This window comes from Astatotilapia calliptera, chromosome 19, assembly GCF_964374335.1.
Source record: "Astatotilapia calliptera chromosome 19, fAstCal68.1, whole genome shotgun sequence".
Classification (NCBI taxonomy): domain Eukaryota; kingdom Metazoa; phylum Chordata; class Actinopteri; order Cichliformes; family Cichlidae; genus Astatotilapia; species Astatotilapia calliptera.
In genome coordinates this window covers 16,583,145-16,611,122 of record NC_137440.1, presented here as the reverse complement: position 1 = coordinate 16,611,122, position 27,978 = coordinate 16,583,145, and the positions used below count along the sequence as shown (strand labels likewise).

The window sequence follows — 27,978 nt, the reverse complement described above, 5'->3', positions numbered from 1 at the left end:
AAAATAAATACCTCAAAAAAATTACGAATGAAACAACATCATAGTGTATGATTGGAAAGAAAAGGTAAAAATTGGTCAAATTTGGTGCAGTGGTCACACAATGACAGAAAAATAAGGACAGACGAGGAGTGTGGAGTTCAAAGTGATTGCTACATGAATAAAGGAATTGAGGAGGGCAACCCACTGCAACAAATAAAGCAGTTGATCTGATAGACTCCTCTCTGGAACAGGTCCATTTTTAATAGCAAAGGGAGGGACAATGACTTTGATTATTATTTCCCTTGTCCTCCACTCCATTTGTCCACTTTGGTCTCTCGGGTATGAGTCATAGAACAGACTACCAATGTCTGTGATTACCTGATTTCAATTTGCTGTCCTTCCCATTGTGCTGCAGATGCACTGGTCCATCACTCAAACACACAGAGCATCTTTTCTTTTGTTGACAGCAATCCAATGAAAATTGCCACCTGAGGAGAAGAACTAAGAATGTGGCGCTTGATCAGGAGTGCCATTCAGAATTAGATTCTCAGCTGTGGATGGTTTCAGTATTGTTTTGCTTTTTTAAGGTAAGAGCTGATAGTTTATGTGTGCTGTCAGAGTATGTCTTGGTTATTTTAACTGTCCCCTCAGTCTAGAGAAAGCAGAGAAGGGCACTTGTCACACTTTAGGTCAGTTTGCATTGGGTGAAAAATATCTCTGATACTTTATTTACACAGAGATAAATGTACAAATATGCTTTCACACACCAAGATACTTAAACTCCCCCTGACTTTGACTGACATTCACACATGCATGCTTACACACATGGTTCTTTACTCCACTTTTCTTAGTCCTACACAGTCTCTCAAATATTCGCACGTACTCAAGCTGTGTTTGCTATGAGCAGAAGGAGAGCGGAAAAAGATGAAGAATGAGCCAAATAATGTCAGACTGAAGGCAGCACCCATCAAACGCATCACTGGGTCCAAGGTGTGCAAGGACGGGGTGGAGGTTTTATGGCTGCTGCCCGAACATAAATACAAGCTGGAAGTCTGTAGTGGAAAAGATGTCTGTGGTCAAAAAAAAAAAAGGGGGGGGAATTGCACATTTTGCAGAAATTGAATGCTAATGCTTTGAAGAAAATTCAGACTGGGTTCTATCAGGTTTTCATCTAAAGTTCAAAACTATCAGTGAATAGCATTCTTCAGGCAGTATCCATTTTGCTATATACAAAACCAACTGTCACACACACAAACAGCTGAATTACCTGTTTCTGGTTAGCACCTCCTGCACAAGCCAGTCTCTCTGTGCAACATTTCAAAAGCTAAAGAAAATGAAGAAAAAAAACAGTAGTAAAAACAACTGAGACAATAAAGACTATGAATCTTCCATTTCCTCCAATAGTAAATCAAAAACGTATAAACATGTAATTTAATGCGATCTACAAATCTAAGTTAGCATTTTTCACATCCAACACTTAAATATTATTCTACACAAGAAAAAAAACCAGAATCCTTTATTTTAAAATATTAGAAGAGGGCTTATTTTTATGTAGTGCATATTATTTAGCGCAAGTATTGTTCTGTACTGAAACAAAAAAAATAGCAAAGCCATAGCAAATGTATTCTACAGGGTGGGCCATTTATATGGATACACCGTAATAACATGGGAATGGTTGGTGATATTAAAGTCCTGTTTGTGGCACATTAGTATATGTTATGGAAGAAATATAGTATCATCAGAATTCAAGTATTTTTAGACATTGAATTTATGACACTGAATTTTTATCCTCCAAATTTCCCTGCAAAAATATTCACCTGCAAAAAATTCACCTGAAAAAAATTCACCTGCAAAAAATTCACCTGCCAAAAATTCACCTGCAAAAAATTCACCTGAAAAAAATTCACCTGCAAAAATTCAACTGCAAAAATTCAACTGCAAAAGTGATGAACTTTAATGTATGTGAGGGGGCAAACTCCTCAAGATGGGTGGTGACCATGGTGGCCATTTAGAAGTCGGCCATCTTGGATATAACTTTTGTTTTTTCAATAGGAAGAGGGCCATGTGACACATCAAACTTATTGGTAATGTCACAAGAAAAACAATGGTGTGCTTGGTTTCAACGTAACTTTATTCTTTCACGAGTTATTTACAAGTTTCTCTTTGTTCACAGCCATTGACATGTCGAAGAGGTTAACACGTGAGGACCGGATTGAAATTGTGTTGATATCTGATGAACGCAGTAACCGGGTCATTGCAGCCGATTTCAATGCAAGACACCCTCAGGACCCCCAGTTCACGCGGAAGATTTTGTTCAGTGATGAGGCAAACTTTTATGTGAATGGTGAAGTTGTAAACAAACAATCTTTTTAATGTAAATGATTACAGTATTGTGCAAGAGTCTTGAGTTACCCCCTCAATCTTTAGATTTTGTTAGGAAAAATGATAAAAGGTGCATTGATTTATTGAAATAAATTAGATAAGAAAAAAATAGTATAATTCTAACAAGCTTGAAAGCCAATATTTGTCATGACCACCATCATCCTTCAAGACAGGTGGAACTCTCTTGGGCAGCTTTCTTGTAATTTCTTTAAGTGGTTTTCAGGAATAGTTCTCCAGGATTCCTGAAGGACATTCAAATCTTTTGTTTGGATTTTGGTTGGCTTTTGTTCCATTCTCTGCAAAGATGATCCCACTCTGCTTCAATAATGCTGAGGTCTGTTCCAGGTATGCTTTTACTCTATTGACTCTACATACAGGTTCATCATCATGTTGAAAATGTAATTGGCAATCAGATGCTTTCTAGTTGGTATTAACTGTTTCCCTGAAGAGCTGTTTCTTAACTGCAATCCTTCCACTGAGACAACATCTGATGAGGCTTTTCATAGACTAGAAATTGCAATAAATGGTCTGCTTTTTGTGACAGGCTGCTAGTAACAAGGTACCTAAGATCATTAAAATTGGTTCTTTGATAAATTTTCTGTCAGTCTTAAACTGCTTAATCGACTAGAAATACTGGGGAAATGATCAGGTGCAAGGACTGGACTGAAAATGAGTGAAAAAGCAGCCAGTGTTTAAAAAAAAAAAAAAAAACCTTTAAGAAAGCTTGTAGAACTTTTGCTCAAGACCAGTAATCAATAGTATTGTATATTAGAAGTACTATTACTGTAACTTTTATTACTGTATGGAGTCTTTTTTATGTGTTGCAAAATTTGGTTTTAGAATTTCTGGACTGAAAAATGGCGCTAGCCTCCCACATTAACGCATCATTCATAATAATCCTATAACCCTCAGAAAATTCCCTGTACTCATTACTAAACAGCTTTATATTGAAGTTTGCTATTTCTGCTTGAGTAAAGGAATAGAATACGTTTTACCATCAGTGCTTAAGAGTCTGCTTGGATATGTATGTGTTTAGAGAAATGTTTGATTCAATAAGTTGAATCATAGTGAAATAGAATATTTTTTAAAATATATATGTTGAAGAACTAATATGTGGGTATTTTTGTCTGATTAATTTTATAGCTTAAGTACTATTAAGAGACTGCTTACATTTATTTGGAGGTTTGATTTTCAGGTCTAACTGAATTCATATGGATTTAATGTTTTGAAATTCAGCAGTGATTATTATCCATCAGGGGGAGCTGCTGTTCATCTTCCACCTGACTGTTTTCTCAAGGCCACTACACTCACATACACACACACACTGTTCCTTTTCACAACTATTTGTCATCAATTTTCACAGATATTGATCTTTGGAGGTTGTACCCTTGGGCAAGGAGATTTTACCCCCCCCCCCCCCCCCCTACTCTCCAGTCTCATCCCAGTGTCACATTCACTGTGCTTTGGGGAACGAGAGGAATCCCACTGGATTTGTCTCTGACAGCTTGTCAGTATTGCTAATGTCAGCGTCTGATTGATGTATTAGGTCACTTGTATATAAGCATCCACATCAAAGACACAAATATGCAGGCTTAATCTTTCTCTTAGACACACAAATGCTGCCATATACTGTAGATAGACATTTAATCATAGGCAGTCTTCTTCTGGAAATATCCCCATTCAGGGCACATGTGAAGAAATTGATCAAAGGATGCCCGTGACGCCTTTGTTTTATTCACTAAAGCCCTGTTTAAGAGAACCTCTGGTGTGACGCCTCATGTACCAGCATGAGTAGAAATGTTATATTCAAGGCTCATTTAACCCTTTGCCATGTTAACAGCTCTAAAGCTGAGGGATATTGATCAAACACATGGACCTTTTGTGGCATTTTACAAACCCAGTGTTCTCTTATTATTAAAAAAGAAACTGTTTAAATGTACCCAAATATTTCACAAAAGAATACAATTATCCCTCGTACAAAGCAGTCATATTCAAACTGCTGAGCACTGGGTTCAAATTTGGGTTTACAATGTAATTCCATGCTTTCATGTGACTTTAAACCTGTATGAAAAAGTGGCTTTTATAGAGGTAGCTGTGAAACTGCTCATTACTGCAGCATTTGTGTAATGCAGTTAGCATATAGCGAAACGAGAGAGAGGAGCAAAATGCACAGGCACACATTTTACAGAGTGCCAAGAGTAGGAAATATGATGTTATAAAAAAGAATTCATGGTGCTAATATGCTGACTCATTTTATAATCAATTCCTAAAGGAATGCAAATAATTCATTTTTTTTAAACAGCTCAAGGGAACTTTTCAAAAGTAAAAATGATCTATGTCAGTCTTTGTAGTGACTTTTCATTTGTAATAAAATAATTACATGTACATATAATGACCAACAAACTGATAACAAGTCGTAATGAATAATGAAGGAGGAAAGGATTTAATTCAACCATGTCCTCGTTTATTGACCATGGGCCCATCGGCGGGCCCATTTTACAGGTAAATAAGAAGGGTTGGTCAATAAAGGGTTAAACAGCAAAAACTTTACACATTCTGTAAATCAAATAAGCCTCTCATTGAAAGAGAGGATATTATTCTTAACGCAAGAGTTTCTTATTGATTTGCAGCTAAAAAAAGAAGAAAAAAACAGCAACACAAACCTCTAGCCTGCTTAATGAGGTGATAACTGCTGCAAGCATAATCACAAAAACTGTTTCTTTAGTGCTATGCTGTTTATGGACCATTTTAACACAGCCTTGATTCAATTTACTCTGTGTAACACTTGGAAAACTGTCAGTTTGGGTTTTTTTATATAGTGCAAATTTGCAAGCGAATCTGTGGAAAACAAGCAGAAATCAACTACAGCCACAGGTGTTTGATAGGGTCACCACCCTTCACCCGGATATATATCCTTAAATCAAGTTAAACAAACATGTTCACCCTTGGTGACACCTGGATTACAGCCTCAGTCCGTACTCTATCAGCAGCCAGGTGCAGTGATTTGTCTGATGTTGGTGATGGGGTTTTAGAGGAAGAGAGAGAGAGATGTGGGACGTGGTGCAGATTACTTGGAGTGGGGTCAGCATGATGGCAATGGCATGGGACACCCTGAATTTGCAGAGTGACAAGAGGCAGAGAGAAAAGAGACAAATATTGGAAGGCAGTTGTATCTTCATGTGTGATGATATGTGTGCGTGTAGCTGTGTATGTTATAATAGGGACAATGGCTGCTCTTTGTGTTTGTGTGCAGCTACAGAGAGAGAATCTCACGTGCAGACAGATGGAGGCAAGGTAATTGTGTTTCACCCCACCTCGTCTCTTCAGTGATGAGTTACTGCACACGGCGCCTAACCAGCAGGTGGGTGGAGGGGAACCACAGGAATTAGAGAAATAGCAGGACACCATTTAAACAACACAGTGTGTCTGGACAGGACTGCATGGTTTACGCCTCCTGTTGTTTGTGTGGATTGCAAGTTCTGATTTTGCTATTTTCTGGACACAGCATGCGTTTTTCCTTTGTGTACACACAAATGCATAGTTTTCATCAATCATAATTGCTATGCATGCACAAAGCTCTACTCTTTCTGTTTCATTTGAGCATTGGCATTGGCCGTCTGTGAGAACCCCAAAGATCTTCAGCTAGCAGCTTTGCTATGCAGATACCAAACCACACTTATAATTTAATGATGATTGAAAGTAATTCTGTTGTTACCACTGACAGATAAGCCTTTTGCTTTTCAATTCTTTTTTTTTTCCTTCAGAAAAATTGGAATGTCTGTTTTTTAGACAGCAGTTGACATTAATGGGGGAGTTTATACAGGGGCAGCTGTGCCCTGACAACCATGGCAGCCACATCATTTTAGCTCAGTATTCACTTAGTGTTAATATGAGAGGCACAGTGCCGTAGGCCGCAGGACTGATCAATAGCAAGGAGGCTGTGGAAGAGATTAACAAACAGAGACACGCACACACATGCACATATGAAAAGGCCTTTTTACACAACACACAACTCTTCTAGAGTTCTTGGAGAAGGTAATGGAATTATAGATCAATAGAGAATTGTAAAGACTGAAATAACCCTCTGATCTAACAAAGGGAGCATTTCCTAGATTGTGACACAGCTAATATTTTTAGTTACTTCCACCAGCGAGGTGTGATACAAGGTCTGTATTAATCATGAAACGCTAATTATACTATTTTCCCTTCAGAGAAGGCACTTTGATAATCAGGTATTCACTTAATGTCTGTGCAGACTCAAGACAAAACTGTACACATGACTCCGCTTACATGCATGGAAAGCTGCAGTTTTATGCCATGCATGCTTATATGAATGCACATCTGCACACAATGCAATTATCTTTTTGCGAGCTGCAGCTCAGAAAACAGCATTGCTTTTTGGGGTTTATGAAATGTAATAAGTAGCTGTATTCCAGTCTCACTTTAATCAGGCACAAAGTCACAGAACACAGCATTTGAAGTGGCTGGCAAACAAGCAAGGCACAGGCAGACCAAGAGATGCACTATTCAGCTAGATTAGCCAGACATGCCGACACAGAGATATGGGCTGAAAGCTCCACATCAGCTTAACTTCCCCTGATGATGTCAGGGACACAAGGGACACCAATTTAACTTACATGATTGCTATATCCAGAATTAATTTATATTATGTTTTTATTAGTTTGTTTTCTTTATGATCAGAAGTAAAGACATGTGTCATTCCCACCTTCACTGACAACCAGGGGAGGTTTTAAGTCTGCCTGGCTTGCTCTGCATGATATCAACAACATGCCACATACAAATGAGGACTGAAAACTCAAAAAAACCCGCAAATGTCACCAATCCAAATCTTTTCGTGTGGTTGTGGAAGCTGCACTAAAAGCCTCTGAGCAGCTCATTAGCAGAGAAGAAATTATTTAATTATTTTCAAAAATTCAATAAACTGAAAAAAATGGCCATGATCTTCATGCAAACTGGCATTTTCACCTTTAACTGTATATATGAAATAAATACAGTTCATGTTTGCACTTTAACATCTGTAATAATTTCTTATGAAAGTATGAAAGGAGCAAGACAAACACACTGTGGAGCCCAGAACGCAAAAACAATTAAGCTAAAAAAAGTAATTCAGAATTTAAAAATTCAGAAATAAAAAATGCAAATAAAATAGCGCTACAGGCAAGAATGTAACGATAAACCAAAGTTACAGTAATAATAAGGTAAAATTAAGGCTGCCTAAATTCTCTTGGTATGGATACTGGAGCTCTGCGCAGTCACTTGACTCAAAGCGTCTCATCAGGCCCTGTGGCTGCTAAAGCGAGCTAAAAGCATGGCGCTTGTTTTTCTGATATAAGGTGCTCAGAAGCACTAGAGTTCCATAGAAAATAGAATCAAGTATAAAAAGTTTTCTTCTAGTTTTTTTTCTCTTCGTCTGGAAACATGAGGCGCCACCAGCTTACGTCACTGGTAAAAAAAACAACAAAACAAAACACTGCTCTGCTGTCTATGCCCTTCTTTTTGCAGTTGGACGTATGAGCTACCTGTCATGGTAGTTGTTTCTGTTACATTGAGAATCCCCTGCTGTGCCCATACTTTTGCCATACTCATGTTGGTGACTTGTGGCTTTAGCTAATACCTCCTAAATCGTCATGTCTTGGTTGGTAGGAATCATCCTTAACTTCTTGATTAAATGTATTCTTTCTTTTTCGTCTACAAACATAACACAGTCAATGAGCACTTTAAGTACACCATATCAGAGCAGGGATCAAAATGGTGTGGAAATTCTGCCTGGTTTGATGAGTTTCAGTTCCTGCTCGGACATTTGTTAGGGTCATCAGCATGAAAGCATGGATGTGCCTTGTACCAGCTGTTCAGGTGGTGTGATAGAGTGGGAGATATCTTTTGGCACACTTTCCCTTAGTAGCATCTGAGCATCATTTAAATGCCTTGTCCATCCCTTTATCTCCACAGTGTAACTTTTTTCTGATTGCTGCTGACAATGAGTTCACTGTACTCAAATGCCCTGTGATATCAGGCCATTAGAGCATCTTTGGGGTATGGCGGAACAGGAGGTTCAAATCACAGATGCTCAGCCAACAAATCTGCAGCAATTATGTGCTGTTATGTCAAAATGTACTACAATCTAGGAGGAATGTTTTCAGCACCTTGTTGAATCTATGCCATTAAGAACTGAGACAGTTCTGAAAGTAAAAAGGGGGGCCAGCCCAGTACTAGCAAGTAGGACCTAATATTGTGTCCAGTGAGTTTAGGGTTTATGGGTGTGGTGTGTGTTCCATTCACATGTGTGGTGGTGTATGTGTTATATATGTATTTGTATCAGCCAGACGGTTCAGGAGAGGAAGTAGAGAAGGAGACAGAGAAGGCAATAGCACTAAGGCATAGAAGCATTAAATTGTGTTTTGGCATCCATCCATCCATCCAAATACTGTTTACTTTCATGTGGACTTGACTTGTTGATTGTAGGAAAAATGTAGAAAATGCTGGCCTATATATGAATTATAGAGATCTATTTGACACCCCCAGTGAATTTTCAGGTTATGGAATGACAGCAGGAATACGCATCAGTTTTTGAATCTTTTCCTCCTAAAGGTAATACACCTCGTTTCTGAAGAAGGCACAGACAAAGCACAAAACTCTTCCTTTTACAGCTGCGTTGGATAAGATGCTATTGTGTATACTCATCGGTATACCACAACACCACACCCTACCCTGAGTGTAATTGCTGACCATGCCAGTCCCTTTATGACCACTGCGTACCCATCTTCTGATGACTGTTTCGACTGTTTCAGCAGAATAAGGCGTCATTTCACAAAGCCGAGATCACCTGAAACTGGTTTCTGGAACATGACACTTGTCACATGTCATGTTCAGTCACCTCACCGTCACTTGATCTCAATTTAGTAGAGCACCTTCAGCATTTGGTGGTCATGCTATAATGTAAATATGTGCAAAAATCTTCCGTGCCACGAAGAATTAAGGTGTTCTGAAGAGACACCAAGTCAGTATTAGCGAGATTCACCTAATAAAGTGGCTGGTAAGTAAAAACACACAGGTCAAGGCTGAGCATGTGCTCTGTGTCTGTATAAACACACAGTGACACTTGTCTTTGTGCTGATTCAAATTTCACAAGATGTTGTTATTATATTATGTCAATTAGATTAGAAGATAATTGCCAGAGGCTGCTTTTTTATTAAATTTAATTTGAAATTTATACTTTAAAATTGGGGGAATTCTCCTATAAATGTTTTCCACATGGAAGCATTTTTACACTTTAGGGACAGATAATAGTTGTGAGCTTAACTACAGGTCTTGCGTAGTGTTAATTGTGCCCTAGATTGACCTTTTTTTTCCAAACTAAAAGATTGCTGTAATTTCTGCCCTGACTAGCTTTTCCCCACTGTACACTCTGTTCTTTCACTGCCCTCTGTCTCATCTGCTCTAGCACGGTGTACCTAACAAAATGAGCAGCTCACTTCACTGCTTAGTTCAAGCTAAAGATATAGTGAGAGCTAGTTACCATAGATATTACTGTCCTTGGATGCTCAGATGAAGGCCACAAGCGAAAAATGTTACCATATTGGTGAAACTAAACTTTGTCAACATTTTCCTGAAATTCTGCTCAAGATTTATGGTACGTGTTTGTCTGCGAGCATTCAGTGTAAACTGTGAAAGTGCATTATTTTTAGAGACTGACTTTTTCAAACATGTCTTTGGGCTTTTGGCCTGTTGTTTCACCTTCACAAACATTAGCATTACCTGTCACAGGATTAACATTTTTAATGTTAACCACTTGCACTCCTGGTCCTTCTAGTGGCTGGTGCATATAGTTTTTCTGAGTGATTTTCTATTTAGTTGATGTAGATTTACATTTTGGCTACCAACCCGTTTTTAATGCCTTTAAGTTCCCGTCTTTGAAGACTGTCTGTGTGTGCCACAAAGATTTTGTGAAGTCTTGTAGAGAGAGAGATGGAGAGAGAGCATGCCGTGGTTGTGTAGGTCAGATGTCAGCCCACCTCTGCAGCACTTCTGGACAGTCATTCTACACCAGTGAAAACATTAGGCTGAACATTATTAGATCTGTGTAATTGTGTTTGGGAATTTCCCGTATTATAGGGCTAGATTTGCGGGAATGTTTTAAATTGTGTACAATACCTGCAATCCTGCACTCCAAGCCCTGATTTAAGTTTTGCATGCTCTTTCTCTGCCTTGCAGCTCCTTAATTATAAGCTAACTAAATATAGAACTTATTGGAGTTGAAGATCTTAGTTGGTGTTTTGAAGTCCTGCCCACAAATATCACATATCACAAAAACAGTTTCCAGAAATGGCTTTCATACATGCAAATACGGCGACATGCAAATTTGCAAAAGGATCCATTAACATCAGAGTATGTCAACAACAAACACACATATTCTCCCACACAATCACGTTTGCTGTGTCTCCCAAATCCCTTCAGCTGCTTTAGCAGAACCTCTTCTCCCCTGACAGACGTCAGACATACTCCCCACTCAGCTCAGCAAGAATGCAGCACAAACCAGACCAAATGACAGACCCAGACCGTGAGAATGTCACCATGTGAAACGAATGTTTGCATTAATATTTGATACAGAGTGAAGGCATGCTGCAAGTTTAAACAGGTGCAGCAACAGAGCAGTCACACTGTGAAAACAATAAAAGAGACTCTAGAGAGACTGCTCCAACGGTCAACCTACCTATTAAATGATTGCATTAACTCAAAAACTCTCCATTAAATATCACTTACAGCATGCTGCAAGGAAATGTAGTGTACCACTTCCTGCTATTCTACATTATGCTGCCTGTTATAGTATGAGATAAACCACGATGTAGGGCTTGCAGCTGCATAATGTACATTAAACAAATAAACACAAAATACGAATAGAATGTGGATTTGCTGCATAAATTCAGTAGCAAGCAAAGGCCGTTGTGAGCCTGCAATCAGTTCAAATGACTATATGGATCATAAGTGCATTACTCACGCAAGCTTTGTATTTAACCCTCTCAAGGCAGGCGTTGCAGATTTGCAACAGTTAAAAACTAACAACCTGATTACCCCACATACATATTTTATGAGTTTTTTTTACTCAGAAGCACCACTGCAGGACTCGGTTGTGCATTAGCAACAAAAAATTTAATTTGAGCCTGAGAGGGTTAAAAGAAATGCCATTGCTAATTATTCCATTTAGTATTGTGTAAATACACCACTACTCAAAAGTTTGGCATCTCTTTGAAATGTCCGTGTTTTTTTAAAGGAGAGTACATTTGTTTTAGATTAAAATATTTCCAGTAAAAGACTGATTAGAGGAGTTTCAATTAATTCTCTCCAAATAATTCATAAATTTCGATTCAATATCTTTGCAGATGTCCAGAGGCTCATTCTCACTTTTCATATTAAAAGGCTAATTTATCATTAGAAAAAAAAACTTTTACCAGTCATTTAAGCACAGCTAAAATATTTGTGCTAATTAAGTAATTAATGAAAAGACTTGTTGAGTGTCTGGAACGTTTGATTAAAGTAACAAATTGACCCCCTGAAAATAACTTTCTTTTGATTTTTGTACTTCTTAGAAATGACTGAATTTATTTTTATACAAGTATACATTACTGTTTTTTCAAAACAATATTAACTGGCAAGGAGAACAAAGAAAGGTGGGAGGCCCCAGTGGTAAACAGAGCAAAAAGATGGGTACATCAGCAATCTTGTTTGTTAAACAGAACCCTTAGAGTCCCCCTGCTGGCACCTTCATTATAGCACTCCTGAAACATAGCTGAAGAGGCAACTGCAGGGTGTACGCCTTCTAGGCAAAGTCGGAATGAAAAACACATATTCTTCTCTACCTGTTTGTACTTTTTTGCTTCAGGATACATGTAATTGACAGTAATCAGCTGCCTCTCCAGGAACTTTCTCATCCTGTGTTTGGATAATTCTGCAGCTGGTGACTGTCGTCGCTGTTCTGAAGCCTCGGTGAGTTCAGCATTTTAGCAGCAGTAGCTCTCCACCTGTTGCAGCTTTTGGTTAGAGTGCCAGTCAAGTTTGCAGCTCATCTCCAATACAGAACAAGCATCATCATTGCCAGTTGTAGTTCAAGAACTGGAGATGGCTGATATAGAGGACTGAAACAAAAGTAAACTGACCAGCTTGCCAATAGTGAAATGACAGTCAGAAAGACCAGAGCTAGATTTAAACTTATACAGAGGCCATTGGCTCATATTATTGCCATATTCTCTCGGATAGTTCAAAAAAATAAAAATGAATCACAAAATATACGAGGGCAGCCATCCCATCATAATACCAGGATGGCTCACCCAGTTAGTCTATATGTAGAAAATGTTCCTTTGCTTATCTTAACCTTTTCAGTCTTGTATCCTAATTTAACTGATCACTATTTTTATTTTAAAAATGGACGTGATCACAAATATAGATATGTAGATATAAGTTGCTATGAGTGGGAGAGTACCTTATAAAACACACAGTTGAACTTCATTGCTAATGCTAATGGATTCAGAGTTTGAACTCAAATTGTGGAGCAAACAGACTAATTGTTGGGGCTGTATTTTTATCAGTTGTTACATGTTGTATATTGCACTGAAAACTGTAGTAGTCTACACTATCAGTGCGACTCAGCATGCAAATATTGCAAAAGGGCTGGATGGTTTCTTTGAAAAAGGTTAACGTGTTTTAAAGGTGGGAAACAAGACTCAGCACAGAGTAAGCATGTTTTAAAGTGGTTAGGAGGGTGTGTGGGACACCCACTTAGACAAAGGTCCACTGAAGAAATGTCAAGGTGACAAACTGTTCAGAGACAGCAGAGATGATTTACTGGTTGTAGCTGTCCTGTAGTGGTGGAGAGTCACTCAGAGTAAAGAGCAGGTAATAGTCAGATTTCATGTAGAAAGTGAGAGACTGCTGGTGTTAAGAGGAAGCTGAAAAAAGTGAGATGGTATATGTGTGTGCATGTGAGTTTGGGTAAAAGAAAGGGCAAACAAAAACTGGTTAAAACGTGAGAAAGGTTAAGAGTTCGACCAAATTTATTGAGTCCTGTCTCAGTTTTTAAAAGCCTGCCCGCAATACATTAACTCCAGTGATTATGGGGGTAGTGGGGAGGTGCTGTGGTAAATCATGTCCACTTTTATACAGTGGCTGCTCTTGATGGATTGTGTTTGTTAGTGGAGCCTTGTGTTGAATGCACTTGAAATAGTCAAGATATTGCTAAATTTCAGTGGGTAAAAAGAGATGGACTGTATGTCTGTTATAATTGTGTGGCAGGATTTGATTTGCAGCTTCACACTGCTGCAGTTAGAGGCACTGCTAATGCCTGGCCAGTCAGCTGAGGGATTAAAAAAATGTATTTTTTTGTTTGTTTTTTCCACTTGATGCATAGCTTGCAGTATAGAGATTGACAGTCTTGCTTGGCAGCACATTATTTTTTTTTTTTTAATTTGCTATAATTGAGTTTTATTGACACAATATGTCGTAAAGTATGAAAATATGCAGGAATGTCAGATTAAATATCTCAATTATTGGGATAACGCAGGAGTTGTTTCAAGGACGGAGTTTAAAAGTGTAGCATATTATCTTTTCATCATAGATATTTCCTTATCTCATTTGTTTTGTGACAACAGAGAGCTCCAATACATGAGTTTCAGCATCTTTATGTACAAAGAAAACTTTTAACTTTTACATAATGTACATAATCAAAGTAATACTCAATTATTTTGAGGTCTTGTTAGACTAGTGTAGCAGTAGGACCTTGCATTAATTTAAATTGCAGGTATTTTTGTATGCCTCCATTACACCAAGTTTTAGAAATTAGAGGTATGAATTTTCCAGTTTATTGTCAATCAGTGTCAAATTCTGCAGCTGGCATTGCACACAAAGTGTGTTGGTGCACTAGCAGTGGTAGTTCAGAGGAGCCTCAGAAATACCCTGATGTCAACAGCTTTGACAAAATGGCACTATAATAAAGACAAGTTCATATTTCCCGCATGTACCTTCAGCCATATAATGTTTATAGCTTCTGCTGTATTTCCCACTGGAACTTGCTGTTAAAATGAAATTAGTCTGTCAGCTCATTTCAGTTCGTAAAACGTTGCTCTGATCCTCCTTATGCCTGCTATCATGTTGGACACATGTAAATGTTTGTTAAATTATGTGAAAGTCTGATGAAATCAGTGATCACCTAAAATGATTTCCTGCTTTACCCAATGAAAGAAGAGCAATTGTTCATTGGGTGATTTCATTTTTAAACCGGTAACTCACAAAACTAAAGAAAAGATAACCCTTACAGAAATGCCAACAAAAATATCAGGAATTTCATTGAAACTGGGGAAAGGAAAGAAAAAAAATTGCTCCCAGATTGTCAAGTACGTCCGCTGCAGCACAAATCAAATGTGTCATGACAAGTTAATGCCATAAATAATTTACCAAAATGAAAATTATAATATGTGGTTGCTGCGTTTCAATTAGTTGCCACTGGTTCAATGTCCCAGATGGACTAACAGAGTTGCACCCACATGTTATTGAGTCAGTGCTGCTATGATTATGGTCTAACACAGTGCCAGTAAAAACATGAGAGATGCTGTTTTTCCCATGTTTCCTTACCTCGCTGTTGTGACACTATTTCTTATTTGCAAAACAAAAGACAGGAGAGCTATTAAAATGAAATGGCATGTTTTTGGAAAAAGCAGAAGCCCTTAAAAGAGACTTCTCATCTTTTCATATACCAGACTTAAAGATATACTGAGGAATCACACTGGCCATTTTAAATCAGTGGTCATTTCCCATGCCTGGTGTTTAGTGTGATGAATGTATATTATAATGCAGTAGAGCAACTGTTTTTATATATGAATCCGCTGAATTAAATTTTTAACAACTGTGAAAAAGTTTTTGCTCCTTCGAGATTGCTTTGTTTTGCATATTTGTTACACTCATCAAGCTGATTTTAATGTTAGGCAAAGAAAACTAGAGTAACTACACAATGCAGTTTTAAAATAATACTGTACGCCAGATGTAACAGGACACAAACCTTGCAAAAAGTTAAACTTCTGTCTTGTCCGTCCACAGAGTATTTTCTCAAAAGTTTTGGTGAACATCAAGATTTTTGTTTGGCATATGTAAAATTAGCCTTTGTGTTGTTTTTGGTCAGCAGTGGTTTTCTCTTTAGAACTGTCCGATGGACACCATCTTTGCCCTTTTTCTATATTATTATTGTCAGAAACAGTGACCTTAACTGAGGTAAGTAAGGCCTGCAGTTCTTTAGATGTTATTCTGGGTTTTCTTGTGACCTCCTGGATGACTCGTTGATGCAGTCTTGAGATAATTTTGGTGGGAAGGTTCACCACTGTTGGACGTTTTCTCCATTTGTGGATAATGGCTCGCACTGTGGTTTGATGGAGTCTCAAAGCCTTAGAAAAGGCTTTGTAACCCTTTCTAAGCTGTTTCCTAAGATTGCAGCATGATATGTTTTTGAGATCTTTCAGTCTTTGCCAAGTTGTTTTTAAGTGGTTTCTTGATTCACAGCTCTGGCAGTAATCAGGCCTGGGTGCGGCTAGTGATTGAAATTGAATTGAGTAAATGAAGCTATCGTTTAAAGATTGCCTTCTCTATTTACTCTGGTTATGATGATGATCTCAAACATTTAAGTGTGACAGATATGCAAAAAAATAAGAAATCAGGGAGGGAGCAAATACTTTTTCACAACACTGTACATTTAAAAAATATGATCAGATAACTAGTAGTGTCTACTGGAGGAAGAGCAAACCAGCATCTCTGTCTTTGTTCAGTGTGCCTGCTTACTCTGTTGCAACGTGTGTTGCATCGGCTGCTGTCGCTACAGTTGATTGATTAGTGAGCAGTTAGGGACAAGAACACAGGAAGGTACCAGCAACTCAATCTACTGCCTACTTTTCATGATTCACGAGTTGACTGGTTCAAACTAGTTCTGAGCAAAGTGGCCTAAAAGCAGTTATTGTTCTTTATAAATGCTTGTTTTACTCTAATGCATTCCATCCCATAAGTGATTTGGTGATTTGAGTAGTCCCTGCAATGTGGACCTGAGTTAAAACATTCTAGTTTATATGCAGTCGTAGTTTCTATAGGGGAGAAATAGAAAGAAAAATAAAAAGCAGAAATGTGTGAGTTCCAACCCAGTTAAATTTAACAAAGCAGCTTTTATACAAACCAGGCGTCAAAGAGCTGTTAAATTAAAATCAGTTATGGCATGATTTGGCTTATGTACTATGGTCTGTTTCTATAGATATTTTCCACTCTCTAATAAAGCTAAACTGCCAGTGGAGCCACTCTGATTTTAATGTTTCTGTTTTCTCAAAAATGAAACGGGTAAGAAGTATTGACTGAAATAAAAGAACAATCCAGTGGTCATTTTCAACCCACTTATGAACTGCTGGTCTGTAGTAGTGTTAAATTCCTCTTTCCTAATCACAATCCAGGATGTGCGCGTAAAGCAGGATGTTGTGCTTGCATTATAGTAGTGCTGAAAGTATCATGAAAGTAGCTAACGGGGTTGTTCAGAAGGTTGCTAGATTTGTTGTTAATTACTTTTTGAAACAAATCTGCTACATTGGGACTGAGTACTAAGATACTGCACAGCGTGTGATGTTATTTATTAACCTTTATTTAACCAGGAAAATCCCATTGAGATTAAAAACCTCTTTTTCAAGGGAGACCTGGCCAAGATAGGCAGCAGCAGGTGTCTCACAGTTACAGAAATTACTCAAACACAGGCAGCAACAACACACATGCAACAATAAGGGAAAGAATACAAATAAAATAAAATAAAATTCAATAAAATTCAAATAAAAATAAATAAATAAATAAAAAAATCAGTTAAAATGACAATCAATCTAATTGAAACAGCTGCATGTTATGGACTTGGCCTCAAGGATTCGTAGTACAGTGATTAGGGTACTTTTACATGGTATACTGTATTGTATTATAGTATATTCTGCCATACATTTTACTTTTGTAGGTAGTAATTGTTTTAGAGATTTGGTCAATGTCTTAACAGGATTTTTTTCCTGCACACAAAGGTCTTTGCTTTCCATTATAAAGGAAAATTAAAGGAATTTGTAACCATTTTTAAACCATTATTTGCATCAAAATAAAATTTGGTCCACCTGAATTCACAGGATCTGCAATGAATGCACCAAAATCTAACACAAAATTAAAACAATAGCGGCCTGCTTTCATGTAAAGGTCTTTGAGTGCTACAGTAGAGTAGAAAAGCGCTATGTAAGAACCAGTCCATTTACCATTTACTGTGTTTATATTGTGCTACATTTCTGTTAATTAACACTTCTTTGCAGACAAATGATGTGTTTATTCACCTGACCCAAGTGCATCTCTTGGAAGCGAAATATAGTCTTTCATTCCATTCATTGTACCTGCATGATGGATGTGAATTAAACTGGAAGCACAATACTTGACAGCTGTGAGATCCCTCGCCATTTTCCCCTGTGTGCTTTTGCATACTTTGATGGTATTGCCACTTTAGAAAAACTGCATAAAGGGATAACATATCTTTAGTCTGTTATTCATATAGTTTTTTTGAATCCTTCATTACTCACTGTGTTTACTGCATGCATATCTTTGGCCAAACAGAAAGCAGTTGCGCCCTTGTGAGCTGGATGGATATGTAGACACGCTGTGCAGCAGCACGTCTAAGATGATATTGGATGAGTCACATTAGCAACCACTGCATTGTTTTTCTTGGCCTTCATGCATTATTTATACTGTAGTTTGGGGTATTTTTAAGCGGTTGAATAAGTTAGTTGCAACACAGACACAACTCTACAGCGCTCTGCCCATGAGTCATTATTGGTTAACATCACTTGTCTTAAATTCAAAGTACTTCAAAACAGCAAATGATGATCCGCTAAAAGGGACAAGGGCTTCACCTTTTCATGTGCCAGACATTTGATTCATGTTTCATACCGGCCTTTTAATGTAGTGTTACCATCCATACTACATCCAGGAAACTTCAAGCTGAAGGGTTAAGAGAACAGCAATGACTGGCACATGTGGGCATATGATCAGTCGTTGATTATGGAGTGCTTGATTAGCTTTTGCTGTGCATTCTGTTTGGTGGAGGATGTGATTTTAATAGTGTTTGATCATGCTCATTTAGTTGTAGGATTAGTGCAAGACTTTTTTCTTAGAATTCTGGAAAAGGAACAAAAAAAAAAGACATGCACAGTTTTTTTTCCAGTGGCCCTGATCCTCATCCGTAGTACCAAAGTGTGATCGTGATTAAAATTTGATTAATTGTGTGGCTCTAAACAGTTGTTAAGTAAGGTTAACACAGACTTGTTGCCTTAACTACATATTTACCTGTATCCCCCACAAAGGCCATTTTCAGCTTAAGAGGTTAATGAGATAAAGATGTGATATTTTTGTTACGATCAGAAGGATTCATTACTACGATAAATGTTTAACACTGATTGGTGACTGTGACTATTGTTTAATGTAGTTTTACATTCCCGGTTGGTCCTGGCTCAGCTTCGGCGCCTAATAAGCTCATCACTGGACCCACTTCAGTTTGCCTACCAGCCTGGCATTGGAGCGGATGATGCCGTCATTCACCTCCTACATCGTTCCCTCGCTCACCTGGAGACCGCTGGAAGCACTGTGAGAATCATGTTCTTTGATTTCTCCAGTGCCTTCAACACCATTCTTCCCTCGGTTCTAAAGGACAAGCTGGTGAACTCTGGAGTGGACCATCACCTCACTACCTGGATCCTGGACTACCTCACCGACCGACCACAGTATGTGAGGACTCAGGGCTGTGTGTCGGACAGGGTCGTCTGCAGTACGGGGGCCCCACAGGGAACGGTTCTGGCTCCGTTCCTCTTCACCATCTACACTGCAGACTTCTCCCACAATTCCACCCAGTGCTTCCTGCAGAAGTTCTCTGATGACTCTGCAATAGTCGGCCTCATCACTGATGGGGACGACAAGGAGTACAGAGGTCTGACCCAAGACTTTGTGGACTGGTGCCAGCTGAACTACCTCCAGATCAACGCCAGTAAAACCAAGGAACTGGTGGTAGACTTCCGCAGGCACAAGCATTCTCCACTGCAACCACTGAACATCCAAGGTATGGACATTGAGGCTGTGGACAGCTACAGGTACCTTGGTGTTCATCTGAACAATAGACTGGACTGGACTCATAACTCAGACGCCCTCTACAGGAAAGGGCAGAGCAGGCTGTACCTGCTGCGGAGACTCAGGTCGTTTGGAGTGGAGGGCCCACTCCTGAAGACCTTCTATGACTCTGTTGTGGCTTCTGCTATCTTTTATGGCGTGGTCTGCTGGGGCGGCAGCATCTCTGCTGGGGACAGGAAGAGACTGAACAGGGTGATCCGAAGGGCCAGCTCTGTTCTAGGATGCCCTCTGGACCCAGTGGAGGTGGTGAGTGACAGGAGAACGGCGGCTAAGCTGTCATCCCTGATGGACAACATCTCCCACCCCATGCAGCAGACTGTGACAGCACTGAGCAGCTCCTTCAGTGGGAGACTGCGGCACCCACGGTGTGGGACGGAGAGATTTCGCAGGTCTTTCCTCCCCACTGCTGTCAGACTCCATAATAAAGACTTTAACTGATCAAGCACACACATCCATACATATGCAATAATACTAAGTGCAATAATCCTTTCTGTCATCGTTGTATTTTTACTCAGTTGTATATAGTATTTGTATTTGTATTCTATTTTTTATCTTATTGTATATTTATTTTATTTTATTCTACTGTATATAGTATTTTATTTTATTCTATTCTGTACAGTTGTGTACTGTATTTATTCTTATTGTATTCTAATTTTTGCCTCATAACTTTTGCACTGTCCACTTCCTGCTGTGACAAAACAAATTTCCCAAGTGTGGGACTAATAAAGGTTATCTTATCTTATCTTATCTTAAAACATTGCCTGTCAACTGTTTGCAGTAGCAGACTTCTCCACAGAGAGGAAAAGAGAGTTGTCTCCCTACATGTTAACGGTTAGGGAGAATATGTAGAACATATTTCAGTTTAGCATTCTTGGCCATATTTTGTTTGTGGCTGTGTTTGTGTGTCAGCCTGTGTTTTTTACATAGTTCATCCCTACATTTGGCTGCTGGGAGATTTGCTGAAAACCCTTTGTAGTGAAGAATGAGAGCCACTGTGGGCTAGCTCAGATACAACAGGAGAGCACTGTGCATTGTTCTCTTGTTCTGTTAAAGTACTTCAGTGTGCATAAAGCACTAGCTAAAAGTAAAAATTTCCACGTCCTGTGCTAATTTTAACTTTATATTGTTTTTTCTCGAGGGTCTCTGATCTTGTGCCCTACAAAGTGGTAATCAGCTCAGTCAGTGCAATCCATGGGAAACTACAGTAATTTCTGCTTTATGATAATCACATCTTGTTCAAAGTGGGCTTTGAAACCTGCTCTTTGATGAATGATTCATATGCACACGAAATACCAAACTAGCAATTTCATTATAATCATACAGCTCAACATGTTAGTTGTCTGCAAGAGAGAAGCCACAAACTAATCAATGTGTCACTCAATAAGAACAACTCAGATCTTGCTTTCTGGGTGCTTTGATGATGTAACAAAATAGGAACCCTGACATCGTGGTAAAACACTCAAAGGTATTATACAGGCTAGAGCTGGAAGGATGTGAGAGGCAGGTTACATGCTGGACATGGAAATGGACTGGCACTTGTATAGTGTTTTTCTAGTCTTATTTACCACTCAAAGTGCTACAAAAACCACAAGGCACAAATCACCATGCAATCATACAGTATTTTATGCACTTTATCTACCTTCAACTAAGGCCTTTATCCATTAACCTAATGCCTTTGGACTGTGAGAGGCAGCACAGGGAGGCACAGTGGTATACATGAAGGTTCCGGTCTTGCTGTGAGGGAACAATGCTAACCAGTGCAATATCATGCTTCCCATGGTGCAGGTGGTATCCCAGGGCTAACACCGAGAGGCATACAATCTCGCACTCACACTTCTCCACCTGTGTCCAGTTCATCATTACCAGTAAACCTAACGGACTTGGGTTTGGACTGTGGGAGAAGAGTACTCTGAGGAGGAAACAGCTATCAGTCTGAGCTAAATAAAAGGCAGTTTTGATTATTTTTATTTTTTATGCCTACTATCAATACTGCAACTATGTTGACAAGGTCTTAGAGCCCATCTGTGACCACCACATGGTCAGAAGTGCACTAGCCTCCTCATGCAGAAGGACTAAGGATGCTAGTGCTTGCAGAATCAGAAACTCTCACATTTGGTAATTTCTGATTGCTTCCTCGAGACAACATCCCAGCTATCAAACTCTGGTTGAAAGGATGCCCGTAGCTTCAGTATCCATTGTGGCAGCAGAAATTGGCTTCAGCCTTAAGAATAAAATGAGATCTGATTTGAAAAGTTGTCTGTCAGCAGAACAAATGTTGCCTCTGCAGCAACCTCCCTCGGTACATTTAATTATGCTCAAGCAAGCTATCCCGTTAAGTCCACTGAGTTCACATTCGCCTGTTTAGGTACAATGGCTGTAGTGTTTTAGTGCCTCGGATGTAACTGTAGGGAAAAAAAATCTTTTATCTGCTTTTTTGGGTTTTGAGAAGTAAGCTTTAGAATTTCTGTTTATCTTTTCTCTCCATGCCCTGATAAATGAAAATTATGTTCACATTTTGATCAAGTTGTTCTTGAAATTATAACCCTGTTAAATCTGCCTTGTTACATAAAAAAATGAAAATTAGAATGGCAGATATAAATGACACTGAATTTTTATGAATAATAAAGTAAAGTAAAGGATAACCCATCATCAGGTGCTAGCCACTGCACCACTGTGCTGCGGTGCTTATGAGCAGCCAAATTAGCAGGCTAAACTACAATATTAAACCTAATGTTGTTTTACAAATTCTGCCATGCACACAGGATAATGTCATTAACATTTCTCTTAGAAGCTTCTGTTCTAAACAATTATTAATGCACTGGAACATCTCCTCACATTGGCATATTTACTCACTACTTGAGCTATACCAACAAAGAAGAAAAGCCCTCGTGGGATGTGTGAAAGAAATCATTCTCAGAATAAGGTTGAGATGTCTCTGAGTGTCACCAGATGTCTCAAATTGATGTTGAAAATCAACAGCTGGCATTTTTTTTTACTTCTTCAATGCAAAATGCTACATGTACAGTAAAATGTGCATAAAGGAAAGAGGTCTATATAATTAAACTTGTGCTTTTCATCATTAAAGTACTCATCTCATGGCCACAAACTGTTCCAGCATAGCAAATGAGAGGGGAGAACTTTTTCTCCAACTTCAGATACCACTCTGTGACTGAACAAACCATTTTCATGCATTATTTGTGAATACTGGGCTGCCTGTTCAGAGGTGTTGCTGTATGTTTGACTAGTGTAGCAAAGCTTCAAAAGAAAAAAAGGGGCTCAGTGTACAACAGCAAAATCACTTTCTTTAATGAGCATCAGGGAAGCCCAGTTGACACCTTCATTGTCATTGAGCAGCTCTTTAATCCCTGGGATAATGGTTTCACACTGAAGGCTTGTGATCCATTTCTTTGATAAAATCTTTTAAAGTTCACGTTGAGAGACAAAACAGTGCTTTACCTTACTCGCATTTCACGGTATACATGTCAAGTGAGTGGAGCATCTTCATCAGAAGGCATCCCTCTGATGGTACATCAGTGTTTGGTGTCTGGCATTGCTAGTATCTCGTCACATATTGTGAAAGCGTCTCAGCTCAATGCTAAATTTGTTACACGAACAAAGCAAGTTTTTAATGGAGATAACCTTTGATATTTCTGTAGTCACATGATCTCAGTCAGCTAGACTAAGAAAAATCTGTTAAACTGCTCAGTTTCAAATGCAGTTAGGCAAATCTTAACTATAAGATTTGCCTGTCATTATGTCAGTCATTTCTGCTCTGCAGGTAATAATTCATGCTGCTGTTTGGCTTTCAGTAATAGCTGACGAGAGGGAGAAGTGAGTTGATTTAGATTGGATCTCTCTCCAGAGAAGAGGTTGCATTTTTGGAGGTCTTAAGGGTCGGTTTCATGGGCAGCACTTTAAGTTAATAAGCTGGATCAAACAGTTGAACCAAAATCCTTGCTTGTTTACAAGTCAGGGTTTATGCAAAAACATATTAATGTACCAGCATCTTATGACAAATGCAAAAAGCCTCTTAGAAACAACTCATCTCCCACTTAAAGCTTACAGCAAGCAGGGTGGGTGGCATTTTCACAAGAACACTTAGCTGTCTCTCCTTTTTTAACCCTGTTTAACCTTTGTCGCTCGTTGTTAGAATGAGACTTAAGCCTTAGGAAAACATGACACCTGTATTAATGTAGCTGAAACATTTGAGAATAATTAAGTGTCGCCATACTCCTGTTTAAAGACCGTTTAATTAGGGATGTAGTATTTGCCTTGCCTCTGTTGGTAGAGGTCTGTGAATGACTGTGTATACACACACAGCGTTTTGGGATTGGCGAGAAACGTGTGTGGAATTCGGTGAAGGTCTTAATGAAAGTCAGAGTGCTTAGTGGACATGAGGGCTCCTCTGATGGAAATCAATGTGGTCTTTTGTAGCAGGGAGAGCAGCCAATTCCAGGCCTCAGCTGCCTGATGTGGTGTTGGCAGACTTTGACGAACATTTAATGACGCGTCACTGGGCTGGACAGGTAATCGATTTATTTAGGCAGTAATGTATGTATCCCTAGGTAAATCTTTAATTAATGGGCAAAAAGATGAGGACAATTGTGATGCAGAAGGCCAAAGAGCATGAAATTCCAACAAGGTAGAAGGGTGGCTTTCTCATTTCCCTTTCAATTAGCTGTTAGTGCTTCATACTCCAGCTGTTTTGCATTACGTTTAGATATGTCTTTGTTTAGCTTGATCTTCTCTAGACAAGATCTTCCATGGCCAGGAGTTTAACTGCTATTGTTTTTGTTTTGCGCAACTTATTTCAGAGTATTAAAATTCTATATTCTTATATTCTGATGTGGAGAAAAAAAGAAGTGGCTTGATCGCCAATGCAAAAAAAAGTTGGCAACATGAACTTTCTGCTTATTAATAATCTGTGGAGGAATGTTTTAATTGGTATGTGGAAGGGGTGTGTCTGATTTATGTGTCTTCAGTGCCTGCTGGCTGGATAATAGCCTTTACTGTTCAAACTAACTTTGCTATAGTGGTGAGATGCAGAGAGCTACACAATTTTAGTGTTTAATGTTTAAATGGTCTCTTCTTGTATGTAGTAAAAGAAGAAGGGGGTTTGTGTGACAGAGGAGGATACTAGGCATAGGACGGCCTCTAAAGTGAGCAGCTGAAAGAACAAGAAGATTGTAGAAGTTCCTAATTACCAAACATTCGGACAATTGCATTGAAACTTGGGATGATTAAGACATAGTTTCACTAATCACACTTGACTGAACCACCAGCAGCACTGCCACTACGCCCAAAGACCACATTAGCCCTCTAAAACCTTGTGTGACTGACGTATTGGAATTGTCAATTTTTTCTGAGTGCAAACATTTCACAACCATGATGATTTTAGTGAAGGCCACACCAATTTGCAGGTCTGGCTGAGCCAAAGATCTACTGTCTGTATGCTTATCCTGCTTCCACTTTTCATGGGTAATTGGCTGCCTTTATGGACCCGTGCACTCCTCTGAAACAAAGGCCACAAGCGGCACATACCTCATGTACAGGACTGTTCACTCAAAACAGTTTGCTGTTCCATATGTTTCTCTACTATGTTTTAGTTCCCCATCATTAATGGATTTTGAAGGTATTTCAGAATCCCCACTTTAATCTCATTAAAACAAAAGTTAAGTTAAACGTTAAGTTAAACAAAAGGTTCTGGATATTTGCAATTTTAATAGTAAAAGAAATAACATGGGTGTACACAACTAAGAGAGATGTATGTTTATGCATAGGCATGTCTCACTGACAGCTTGAGTCAAGCCTCATTGATAAATCCACTAAGCATTTAAAGGATTTTAGAGTGTGGGTGGGATAGAGTTGGATTGCTCACTGAGCTGAGATCTCTCTTCTCTGTTCTGTTCTCCAACTGTGTGCACAGCAGTTCATGTGTTTGTTATGCACCTGATTTTGTGGGTTACAAAAATAATTTTCTCTGGGAATTTGTAATAGTATTGTTACAGTCATTTTAATTTATTTTAATTGAAATGGACCAAACAGATTTATAAAACTGATATATTATTTAAAGATGTACAAAAAATCATAAAAAGAGCATAGACTCACTCAGCTGCCAGACATACAGTTGTACCCTTGTTCTGACTAACGTATGAAACTTTCAGAATGCTTCAGCAAGCTCTCTTTTTTTTTTTTTTTTACTTAATGACATTCTGTTGGAAATTGAGAGTATGACTCTGTTCATTTACAGTGAGTTCAAAATGTATTCTGACCCCTTATTTCTTATGTATGAGGTTTTATTTCACAGAGCCTTCAGCTGTAAAAGAACATTTCTGAGCTTTGCTGGTAGAAAAATTAATTGATTAATTGAACATAGTTTAGAAAGCATGCACATTTGTTCTTCATGTCTGTGTAGATCTCAATAACAATTTGGCCAAAAGATCATTTTAGAACTGACTTTATATTACAGCCAGTGTTTATTATATTATATCACTTCATTCCATCTATACCATGATGCTACTGTAGCTACTAGTTAGCTCTGGAAACAAAAATCAATTGACAGTCAATATGACGATAGCGAGGGTGAATTTATTGAGAGGAGAAATGTCTTCGCGCTTAGAAGTACAACCAAGGACTTGCTTTGACAAAAGGGCAAAGACTACATGCATAGAGGAAAAAGAAGATATATAGCCTAGGAATAGTGTTACAAGAAGGGGAAAAAGGGAAATTATGCATCTTTGGTGGCTCTGTGGATGATAAAAAGAAAGAAAAACAGAATTGCGGAAGTCAGCACCTGCTGAATTGTTTGAGGTTAAGCTGGAAGCAGAGGCATGTAATCAAAGGACACAGCGAGGAGGGAAAAAAACCAACATCTACTGCTCATAAAGCATAGGTAAGGCATTATAGCAGCTGAGTTATGTGACTGGACACGGGTGTGCCATGCACAGTTGCACAATCTTTTGAAAGAGAAAATCCCCTTTCATAAAATGGACTAGAGTGGGTCGTGGTTCTACATGCTGACTGCAATAAAGAATAAACACAGGGCATGTTTGCAAGTGAAAATTAACTTGAGCTCCACTGGAAATAAATTGTTGCCTTCTTGCAGTACAATTGTTACTGTATATTGATTTTTGAAAAGTTGTTGTTGTTGAAAGTTCAGCAATAATCATTTTCATTTCATGTTTTAAGGTATATTCATATAGTTTTGAGCGATAAACCCATACTTCAGAAGTCCTCTGCACAGTGGGGAGTCATGCTAGAAGGATCACTTAAGCATCACGTCAATTATCAGGCCTCTGTTACGTGGCTAGATAGAAGACACTTTTGAGTAAAAAGCAAATAAAAACTCACATGGAATGAACCAATAAATGCTAAAAGAACATTGAGCCCACAATGACAGCAACTTTATGTTCTGATGAGAAAGATATTGACATCTCTGATCAAAATTCTGAACACTGTGTAGTGTGAACAACAGAGTCTGTAAATCATCTCTGATCATTGTCCTTGCAATGACGCATAGTGGTGGCAGCTACTAAACTTACAGTAATTGTTCTCTGTAGCAGAGGTGTGTTGACTAGTCAGAATTAAGGGTGAACTGCAGCCAAATACAGAGATACTTTATAGTTTACCACTCATCACTCATCAAAAAATCTAAACAATAGTCATATTAATGCAGTCTGCTTTAAATGTTAGTAGAAATCTTTCTGAGTAAGAAAACATGTTTAATATTCTCCTGGTCTCATTTTGGCTGAAGCCAACTGTAAACTGTTTAGTGCAATGAAAGTCAGCATATACAATCAATCGCTCTTTAAGGCTCATTTGAAATGACTGCAGGATTTATGCAGGGGTCTCCTTTTTAGGCAGCAGTGTATTGGTCTGTGACTTTGTAGTAATTATCCATGGACTAAGGACAAAGTGAAAGAGGGAGAGCGTACGTGTGTGTGTGTTTGTGAGTGTGATGGCATCGTTGGAAGATAGGGGGTACATAAAGTGAGAGAGAAAGTTTTTGCATCTACTTTACAGTATCATGCTTCTATTCGATCTTGCAATAATTAGTCTTTGAGTTTAGAAGGTGAAGACAGAGTCAAACAAAAGTAGACAAATCTGCCTACAGGTAATTATGCAGTCTATTGATATCCAATAACCAATTCATATGGCTCCTTGGACTTTCATACTATCACTCCAGTTCACTCTGTACCAAAACTGCAGATGCTTTGTTGACATAAAAGTGGTGAAGTTTACAATGGTTATTTATTTAGTGAAATGCCTCAGTGTACTTTATTATTGCTGCAGAAACTCCAGTAATAGTTGGTGATTCAACTATAAGACTTTCACTTTCCTTTTCAGCTTGTCTGCTAGAAAAAAAAGACTCAGCCTGTACAAACGGTTCATCAAAAT

At 38.6% G+C, this 27,978-nt stretch overlaps 1 protein-coding gene across 5 annotated transcripts in view; it reads left to right on the top strand.

Moving 5' to 3' along the window:
• alk (ALK receptor tyrosine kinase) overlaps positions 1-27,978 on the top strand; it is a 489,366-nt gene that overhangs the window by 196,042 nt on the left and 265,346 nt on the right. The window lies entirely within an intron of this gene.